Below are 9,555 nucleotides of genomic sequence, written 5' to 3' on the forward strand. Positions count from 1 at the left end.
ACTCTCACTCTTGACCTCTTCTTTTCTGACCCTTCATTGATCACTGGCTTCTGACTCCAGAGTAGAAACAATTGTATAATGTCCCTGAATTATCCATCACTTCACTTCATCAGTTATCCCTGGTTCTTTTTAGTTAACAAGGGCATTTAGAAACCAAGATCTGGAAACTAGGTGTGCTCATTACTTTCGGTGTGTCAGTATTACCAAGCTCTCTCACCAGACAATGCTGGGAATGTGCATAACTTGTTAAATAGTCTCCTCCCAAAACTCATGTCCACCCAGAACCTCAGACTGTGACTTTTTTAGACAGAATGTTTACAGATGGAACTTGTTAAGTTAAAATGAGATCATATTGGGTTGGGTAGGTCTTAAATGCAATTACTGGTTATCTTTATAAGAGAAGGGGAAAGGAATACAGAGCCACAGACACAAAGGGAGAATGTCATGTGAGACAGATTATAGTGATATGGCTACAAGCCAATGTCAATGTCATGGACTGAAGACAATGATTAAGGACAGCTACCCAGAGGTAGAAGAAGGTGACAGAATAGAATATCTTTCAGAAAATGAAGAAGGAACCAACCCTGCCAATATCTTAATTTTAAACTTCTGGCCTCCAGAACTGTGAGAAAATAAGTTTCTGTTACTTTAAGGCACCAAGTTTCTAGTAATCAGTAATTTGCTTAGCAGCTCAGGAAACTAATACATTATGTATGTTATGTGTACATTTTTATGCATATTTAAATGCACATTTTGTGTAGGTACCAATAGATAATTGTTATATAATGGTATTTAGTATAGTGTGATATAGGATATATATATATATATATATATATATATATATATATATACACTTATATATTTATAAAGGGTGAAGGTGAAAGGGAAAGTTGCTCAGTCACGTCTGACTCACTGTGACCCCACGGACTATACAGTCCATGGAATTCTCCAGGCCAGAATACTGCAGTGGATAGCTGTTTCCTTCTCCAGGGCATCTTCTTATTGAATCCATGTCTCCTGCATTGCAGGTGGATTCTTTACCAGCTGAGCCATCAGGGAAGTTTATAAATACCATGAATTCATACTGAACTTCCAATTCCAATTCAACAAAGGTGTTAATTCTAGATCTTTCCCTTCTAATATCTGTAAGTCCTTTCTTACCCAGAAACTCAGTTCCAATTACCTTTATACTTACATATCTCATCAGTCTCACTCTATGACCATTGATTTATAGTAAATTACATCTATTGGAATAACTGAATTGATCATTTTCTTTTGGAATCCACAGGTAGTGAAAGAAATCACCAAAGTAGATCTAAATAGGGGTCAATAAGTTTTTGGTGATTGGGGTTTAAGACTGGAGAATGTAATTCTTTGGGGTCATTTTCACCAAATTGAGTATTTTTTTTTCATTTTAACTATTTCATTTTAACTCTTCATGGATATTAAATTATCTGAATGAGAATTCTTTTTATCTCCCACAGTATCAGTGATAACTCTGGTTAAATGTCTATTAAAAATTTTTTTTTCAGACCCTCTGCTAACCAATCTGGAGATAGGATAACTTTACCTAAAACAGGTTACAAATAAAAAATGAGTTAGAAGCTTTTAGCAAGTTACAGAGAAGGCAATGGCAACCCACTCCAGCACTCTTGCCTGGAAAGTCCCATGGACGGAGGAGCCTGGTGGGCTGCAGTCCATGTGGTTGTGAAGAGTTGGACACGACTGAGTGACTTTACTTTCACTTTTCATTTCCATGCATTGGAGAAGGAAATGGCAACCCACTCCAGTGTTCTTGCCTGAAGAATCCCAGGGATGGAGCCTAGTGGGCTGCCATCTATGGGGTCGTACAGAGTCAGACACAACTGAAGTGACTTAGCAGCAGCAGCAGCAAGTTACAGTTTGCTTTATATATGACATTTCTATAATTTTCTTGGTTGGATTTGTAGCAGACTCAGGGTATCTGTTAAAAGAGGGCTGAGTAATATATTAGCATTACAGGCAAGAATACTACCTTATAGTGGATGTGATTTAGCTAAATGGTTAATTTCTTAGGCTCTGAACCTAGGGTACTTGTGACCAAATACCCATTAAATGCATGGCTTAAGAATATTGCTTCACTATATTATCATTCAGTTTCCTCACATGTGGTAATTGCAGTAGTTTTATATTCTTCCAAAATCCATCTTTATCATCTTATTTAACAAATATGTGCCAGGCAAAGGATTCTACATAAATTTGAGTGTTATATGAGCAATGACTGTATTTGTTTCTTTTTTTATACTAAATATTTTATTGTATGCTGCCATCAGTGTATATAAAATAATTATCCTTGTGAAACAGAAAATTATGAATATTCAGAGAGGTAGACATTAAGAATTAACAAAAGTAGAAGTTTGTACAGTATGGCAGTTTACAGAGAGGCTTTTGTACAGGCTTCAAATTTAGCTTTCCTTTGAATAGTCACTGGTTTATGAAAAACGGTTTGTAAAACCTTGTAAAGATTCATTTTACTGCAAAAAGGAACAGACTTTTTGGGGCCTGAAGGGATTTGTACTTGAAGATACTCCAGTCAGCAGAGGGTCATGTTGAGCATCCTGCTGACAGAACTGTTTCATATCTGCAGCTGCCTGGGAAACCTTCGCCTGATTGAGCCCGGCCTCCAGCCAGAGCTGTTGAACCACTTTTTTTCATAGCTGCGGCACTGGATGAATCAGACATCGTGCACTCAAAGGAGGGTAGATACACAGGCCGTAGGCTGGTTTGCGGTGGGTTCACTGGGCCAATGGGCAGGGTGGGGTGGGGCAGGGTGAGGCTCAGAACTTTGTCTCTTAACATTTGTTTTTTTGTGCTTGTCTTGAGGATAAGACTCAAATAGTTATGGCAGTGGGGCTACAGTATCAGAACCTGGCTCAGTGGGCAAGTCTACTTCACAAAGTATATCTTTCATAAAATATGGATAATATTTGAAAGTAGTGCCATTTCTCAACTTGACAAGGTAGCCACTTCAGTTGTTGACAATAAGAGAAAAATTGAAAAGGACCAGCAGGAACGAAGAAGAATGAGACTGTAGCATATTTTAGGAGTGATAGTCCCTTCTCAAATATAGTTTGGTGCCCAAAAGTAAAGGTGAACTTCTGCCTTCTGAGATTTTCTTTATAGAGTATGGGAAAGCCCCTCGTTAAAAATGTGCCCTGAGCAACCCTTCCCATTGGCCAGCTATCCTGAACGTTGCCCTGCCTCCTTGATGAAGTGGTCTGACCTCTCTGACAAGAGTTCTCACAACTGTCTCTTCACGCCTTGTTGGTTTAGTTTCGCATGATGGATGACATGACACACAGTCAGCAGGGCTGTTGGTACCTGCTCTGTAAATGACTCTGGTATCACGCGGCCAAAGGCAAAGTGACCATCTCTCCGTTCTGGCTGAGCATTTTGACTTCAGGTTTGCAAGTATGGAAGCAAGTGATTTATGACACACAAAAAAGCATAAATGGCCTTCCACTCCTTTTGACAAGGAGAGACTTCCTGTATAACCCCAGCCTATGCTTTCTTTGCAAGATAATGCTGCCCAGGAAGGAAGAGCATAGCTTCTTTCCCGCACCATAAAAACCAAAAGGTGCTTGTTCTAGCCAATTTTGTGTGTATGAAGGCCTGGCCAGTAGATGGGCCATTGGAGTGATTGCATGTGCTGTGTTAGTCTAAGTATCAGCAGGTGCTGCAGGTAAATATCTTATCTGAAAAAGAGCTGATATTGAGACTGGCATGAAACTGTGCCATAATTTAGATAAAATAGCTCTAGGTAATGCTATGTTTAGTGGCTTCTACTTTCAAGATACCCACTTTTTCCCCTCAGTTCCTGACTGGTGGCTTAGAGACTGAGCATCCTTATAAACCATCTGAGCTACAATAATACTTCACTTGTATGGCACCCTGAACAATGTGAGGTTCAAAAGTGAGACTTGGGACTATATTGAGAGTAGTGTGACCAATCATTCTGATTTGTCCAGAATTGAGGGGTTTCCCAGGACATCGGCTTTTAGTACTAAAATCTAGACAGTCCCAAGGGACATAGTATTCCCAGTGCTAAAACCTGGACAGTCCTAGGGCAAAGTGGGAAAAGCTTATTATTTGGGAAAATAATAAGTGGGAAAAATATTATTTGGAGGTGACGACTTAGAGGGACTATAGGATGGAGTGAAGAGTAGCATGATTCCTGACTGGATTGAAGATATCACTGATTTTTTCAATGAATTGAATTTGAATTAGCAAGTAACAAGTCTCACTGACTGAATTGCCTCAAAATGGAATTGTTCCTGAGGCCGAATTAGAACTCCCCCTAGAAGCGGAAAATGAGTTATCCCGGCAGGTCGTATCAGTAGGAACCATGTCTTATGGGTAACCCCACATTATTTAGCCCCAGGTTGGGTACCTTGTAGCCACTGAGTACATCTTTAGAAATTTTCCAAAACTTTGATTCTATTTAAGCCTGTTTCTTCATGCTCTGATTCTCACATATAGAGATGGGAATGGCTTACATTTCCTTATTTGACATTTTCTTGTGGGAAAAAATGAAGAGGTGACTTAAATTTTTATAATCATTCATTATTGTCATTAGTTAAGAAAGAATACAAAACCATATAGGGTTTGAAAAATATTTTAGATGTATTTTTAGATGTGCAAGCCTTGTAAAACAAGGCAAATTCCAGAGACTATGCTTTTTTTTCCCCATCCTTAAGGAAGGGGCATTCTTTCGAAGGTTACACAGTTGACACTTTAGTGATTTATCTGGCCTGCATGCATCTAAATGTGGCTTTGTAAAACAATGCTGACGCTTGAGAAGCAACTTGAGATTTAAAATAAGCTTTTAGAAGGTCTCCTGGCCTTAAAAACAGGAAGTGACTTATCACTGAAAACAAACCGGCTTTAACTCCACAGGTTTGCTTTTTGTCAAAACAAACAAATAAAAAAGCACTGGCAGTGTATCAATTCAGTCGCTCAGTCGTGTCCGACTCTTTGGGACCCCATGAACCACAGCACGCCAGGCCTCCCTGTCCACCAACTCTCGGAGTCCACCCAAACTCATGTCCATTGAGTCAGTGATGCCATCCAACCATCTTATCCTCTGTCGTCCCCTTCTCCTCCTGCCTTCAAACTTTCCCAGCATCAGGGTCTTTTCACATGAGTATAAATGGAGGTAAACTTTACAAATCTCTTCCTTGAGACTTAGAGAGACTAAGGGGAGTTTTCTAAATAATTTTCTCTGATCCCTTTTGTTTGTAAGTCAGTAGAAATATCCTCTGAATGGAAATACACAGATTTAAGGGCCAGATTCCCTCACACTCTTACATGTCCTTAAACTAAAATTTCTAAATGAGTGGCCTCATGAAGCAGTATGCAGTGATTTATAGCAAGTCTCTGATACCTGGAGTTCAAGTTCCAGTTTTGCTCTTCCTCAGCTCTGTGACTGAGGAATGCTTTTCTGTTTCAATTTCCTTGTCGGTAAAATGAGGATAACAGTATTTTTCTCATAAGATTGTTACAAGGAATAAATGAGTTAATATATATAAAGAACTTCAAGCAGTGCCTGGATAATATGTGCTATGGGAGCATTACTTACTAATATAGTATAAAAATATAGTACAATGTAAAAATACAACAAATCTTTTTAAGGGCCTGAGGTTTCAAGGATTTCCCTGATGGCTCAGATTCCACCTGCATTGTAGGAGGTACAGGAGACGCAGGTTCAATCCCTGCGTTGGGAAGATCCACTTGAGGAGGGCATGGCAACCCACTCCAGTATTCTAGCCTGGAGAATCTCATGGACAGAGGAGCCTGGTGGGCTACAGTCCTTGAGGTTGCAAAGAGTTGGACACGACTGAAGCAACTTAGCAGGCATGCAAGAGCTCTCAAACCATTAAATGGGAATCCCTAAACTAGTGATTCTCAATCCTCAATGTATATCAGAATCACCTGGAATACTCTTTAGAAATTCACATGCCCAGGCTTTACACCAGGAAAGTTAAATCAGGATGTCTGAGGTTGGAGTCCTGAAATCTGTACTTTAAAAAAATTTCTGGTGTGTGATTCCAATGCAGAGTATTGAGAACACCTTCTCTACACTGGAGATTGAGCATCAGTGCTTTAGAGGGGCTTTGCATGTCATATGTCAAGATGGTGTTTGTTTAATTGTTTGATCTTATAATATTTTCGTGAGTCATTCATTATTCCAAAGGTGTGAGCAGGCCTATTTTGTTGAAGGCTGTAATTTTCTTTATGCTAGGGTGTCCCTCTGTTGCCATTCACACTCAAATATCCAACACAGGACCAACATATGGTGATGGTGAGGGAGGCAGGAATGGAGGAGTAATTGTTGAATTTTACCAACTGTCTTTAAGATCACAATAGTAGTTTTAGGGGCTTCTCTGGCAATCTGGTGGTTAGGACTTACCTTCCAGTGCATAGGATACCAGTTTGATCCCTGGTCGGGGAGCTAATATCTCACATGCCTGTGGCCAAAATCAAAATCCAAAACATAAAGCAGAATCAATATTGTAACAAATTCAATAATGACTTAAAAATGATCCACATTAAAAAAAAATTTTTTTTTTTAAACAGTATTTTTAAAGTAAAGAAGTCCACTCAGGTGTGCTACGATTTGGATGAATTCGACACAGGGCTTGCCATTGACCCAAATCATGCCATCCCAGTTTTTGCTTTTTTGTGAGATTTTGTTCATTGTCCTGCTATCTCTGTCAAGGGGTCTCCAAACCAGGTCACTGTGAAACATTTCGCAAGTGAACTAGCACAGTCAAAGATTTGGTGAATAGTCTGACAAAAGCCTCTCAGGGTAAGAGCTTCAGACACTTTATAATATGCCTGCATGATCTTCAGCTGGATGCTGAACTTCAGTTTCCTCATCCAAAACAGGAGCACAATAATCTCTATCATACTGACTCTTATAAAACTCCAATAATACCATATATGCAAGTGTCATATAATCCATGCTACTATTCTTTATCTGGGCACTCACACTTACTGCCTTCTAGGGTAGTTGAGAACAGAGAAGATATGTCTTTTATTTCATGGGCAAAATTTTGCTTACAGAGAAGCAAATATGCTAGAAGACTTCAGGTTCAATAATCTGGTGAATAATATCCACTTTCTATGTAAGTGGGCTTCCCTCATAGTTCAGTTGGTAAAGAATCCTTCTGCAATGCAGGAGACCCCAGTTCAATTTTCGGGTCAGGAAGATCCTCTGGAAAAGGGATAGTCTATCCATTCCAGTCTTCTTGGGCTTCCCTTGTGGCTCAGCTGGTAAAGAATCTGCCTGCATTGCAGGAGACCTGGGTTTGATCCCTGGATTGGGAAGATCTCCTAGAGAAGGGAAAGGCTACCTACTCCAGTATTCTGGCCTGGAGAGTTCCATGGACTAGTCCAAGGAGTCACAAAGAGTCAGACATGACTTTCACTTCATTTCATGTAAGTAGTAGAAATAAACCAGCACTGTGGTTCTCAGATGATCAAAACTATAACATTTCAGCAATAAATGCTATGCACAGAGGAGGCCAGACAATCCCAACATTGCTGTTCCTGCTTATTTTTCCTGGAAAGTTGTCTCAATCAGTTTAAAGTATCTTGGTATAACTTTACACAGTCACTAAAGGTGGAGGTTGATGTGGAGATAGACAAACAGATGGATAGACACAGAGTGAGACAGAAGGAGAGACAGACAGAAAAAAAAAGAAAGCCCGAAAGCAAAAAATCTACACACCAATCCTGTGGTAGCCTAGCAATCAAGGCATTAGCAGCCAAAAAGCTTTTCTTGTGCAGGGGAGTTAATGGATTTATATTATTTGTGGTTATCTGGATTTCAGATTGACACCATAAATATTCAAACTCTGAACTCAGCTGGAAGCAGCCGCGACTGACTTTTCTGTGACCTAGCTGGAAACTTTAAATCAGCTGTCTCCTTGACTTTCAAGGGAATGACATGCTCCAAATCCATGAGATAGCATCTTCTTAGTGTTTTATTACCTCCAGAGGACCTCAGTTCAGTATGGTCTATAACTACAGCCTCTCCTGTGAATGCCAAGTCTGGTAAAGATTGCTAAATCATAAAGTACTCTGTATTGGAGTAGAGATGTCCTGGACTGTGGGTACAGACTGAGCTTATTCTACACAATGCACTTGTCGAACTTGCATCTAGTGTAAACCCTACAACGCATTACTCATGGACTGACATGAATCTACATCCACAGCTCTCTCTGTTCAGCAGATCTTGTGCAGTTAATTTCTTCTTCATTTTCTGTATTTACTTGTCTCTGGGACATCGATTTATAGGGTTACTATGCAGGTTTGCTGTTGTTTAGTCACTAAGTCGTGTCTGACACCTTTGTGACACAGTGGACTGTGGCTCACTAGGCTCCTCTGTCTATGGGATTTCCCAGGCAAGAATACTGGAGTAAGTTGCTGCTTCCTTCTCCAAGGGATCTTCTCCACCCAGGGATCAAACTCACGTCTCTGATTGGCAGACAGATTCTTTATCACTGAGCCACAGGGAAGCTCCACTATTTTTGTTGCAGTACATTGTGAGTTGCTTCCAGTTCTTATGCTCAGTAGCCAGCAAAAGTGAGACACTCCTCTAGAAATGGAGTTTATATCTCTCTGGTTCACTTCAGAGGTGATGAGAGGATTTTGGTGCTAGGAGGATGGGGACAGTGCTCTTCATACCCACAATGTTTCAGGAATTGGGGGAACCTTCCACTAGCAACAAGCTTCCCTTTGCCCCATTACAAAATGTGCTGAAGGTTTGACATTGCCAAATCCATCATAAGAATTGGGCCAGCTCTCTGTCAGCATAACAGATGTGGCAGCAGCCACAATGTCAGTAAAGGTTATGTCCTGCTTCAGAGAAAAAGGGGCCAAAACACCAATTAAGTAATTGCTTGGGGGAAAAAAAATCAAGCTTTCCTTCTAGGCAGGCAATGGCATTATCAGGAAGCTTCCATACATGGGCTGCTCTCCCTTCCTTTCCCGGATGAGTTGAAAAGTGTTATCAGAGGAAGATTGTGGTTCCATTACCAAGAAAAAGGGCAAGACATGAACAATTGCAAATTGTGACTTCAGAGGTCCCATCTATTCAGTGTTTGAAAATCTACTGGGAGTCCTTATCCTTATAATTTGATCCAGACCATAATATACCCCAGATGTTGTAACACTTGCTTTGTATATTTGATATAATGGAAGAGGAAAAAGAAAAATAATCCATTAAGATGAAATCAGCACAATGCTAGACTTGGTTTCTATTTTAATGTTATTAAATTCTTAATTTTACATGAGGCATCCTAATCTTTTTTGATGCTTAGGGCCTCTGAATGGTTTAATCATAGCCTGAGTAAAGAGTATTCCAAGGAAAAGGAAAAACCTGAGAAGGGTACTGCAAAAAGAATAGCACAGCTGGAGTGAAACCTAGAGGAGGGGAGTGGCAGGTAGAAAGGTAGGCAGGAGCAGACCATTGACCAAACACTTGAAGACAGAACTTGGCTAGACTGCCAT

The 9,555-nt window shown here is 40.1% G+C and overlaps 1 pseudogene; it reads right to left on the reverse strand.

Annotated features, from left to right (window-relative positions):
- Positions 1-2,510: 2,510 nt before the first annotated feature.
- On the reverse strand, positions 2,511-2,721 carry LOC114109075 (guanine nucleotide-binding protein G(I)/G(S)/G(O) subunit gamma-5-like; annotated as a pseudogene).
- Between the last annotated feature and the right edge of the window lie 6,834 nt (positions 2,722-9,555).

Source organism: Ovis aries, chromosome 1, assembly GCF_016772045.2.
Source record: "Ovis aries strain OAR_USU_Benz2616 breed Rambouillet chromosome 1, ARS-UI_Ramb_v3.0, whole genome shotgun sequence".
Classification (NCBI taxonomy): domain Eukaryota; kingdom Metazoa; phylum Chordata; class Mammalia; order Artiodactyla; family Bovidae; genus Ovis; species Ovis aries.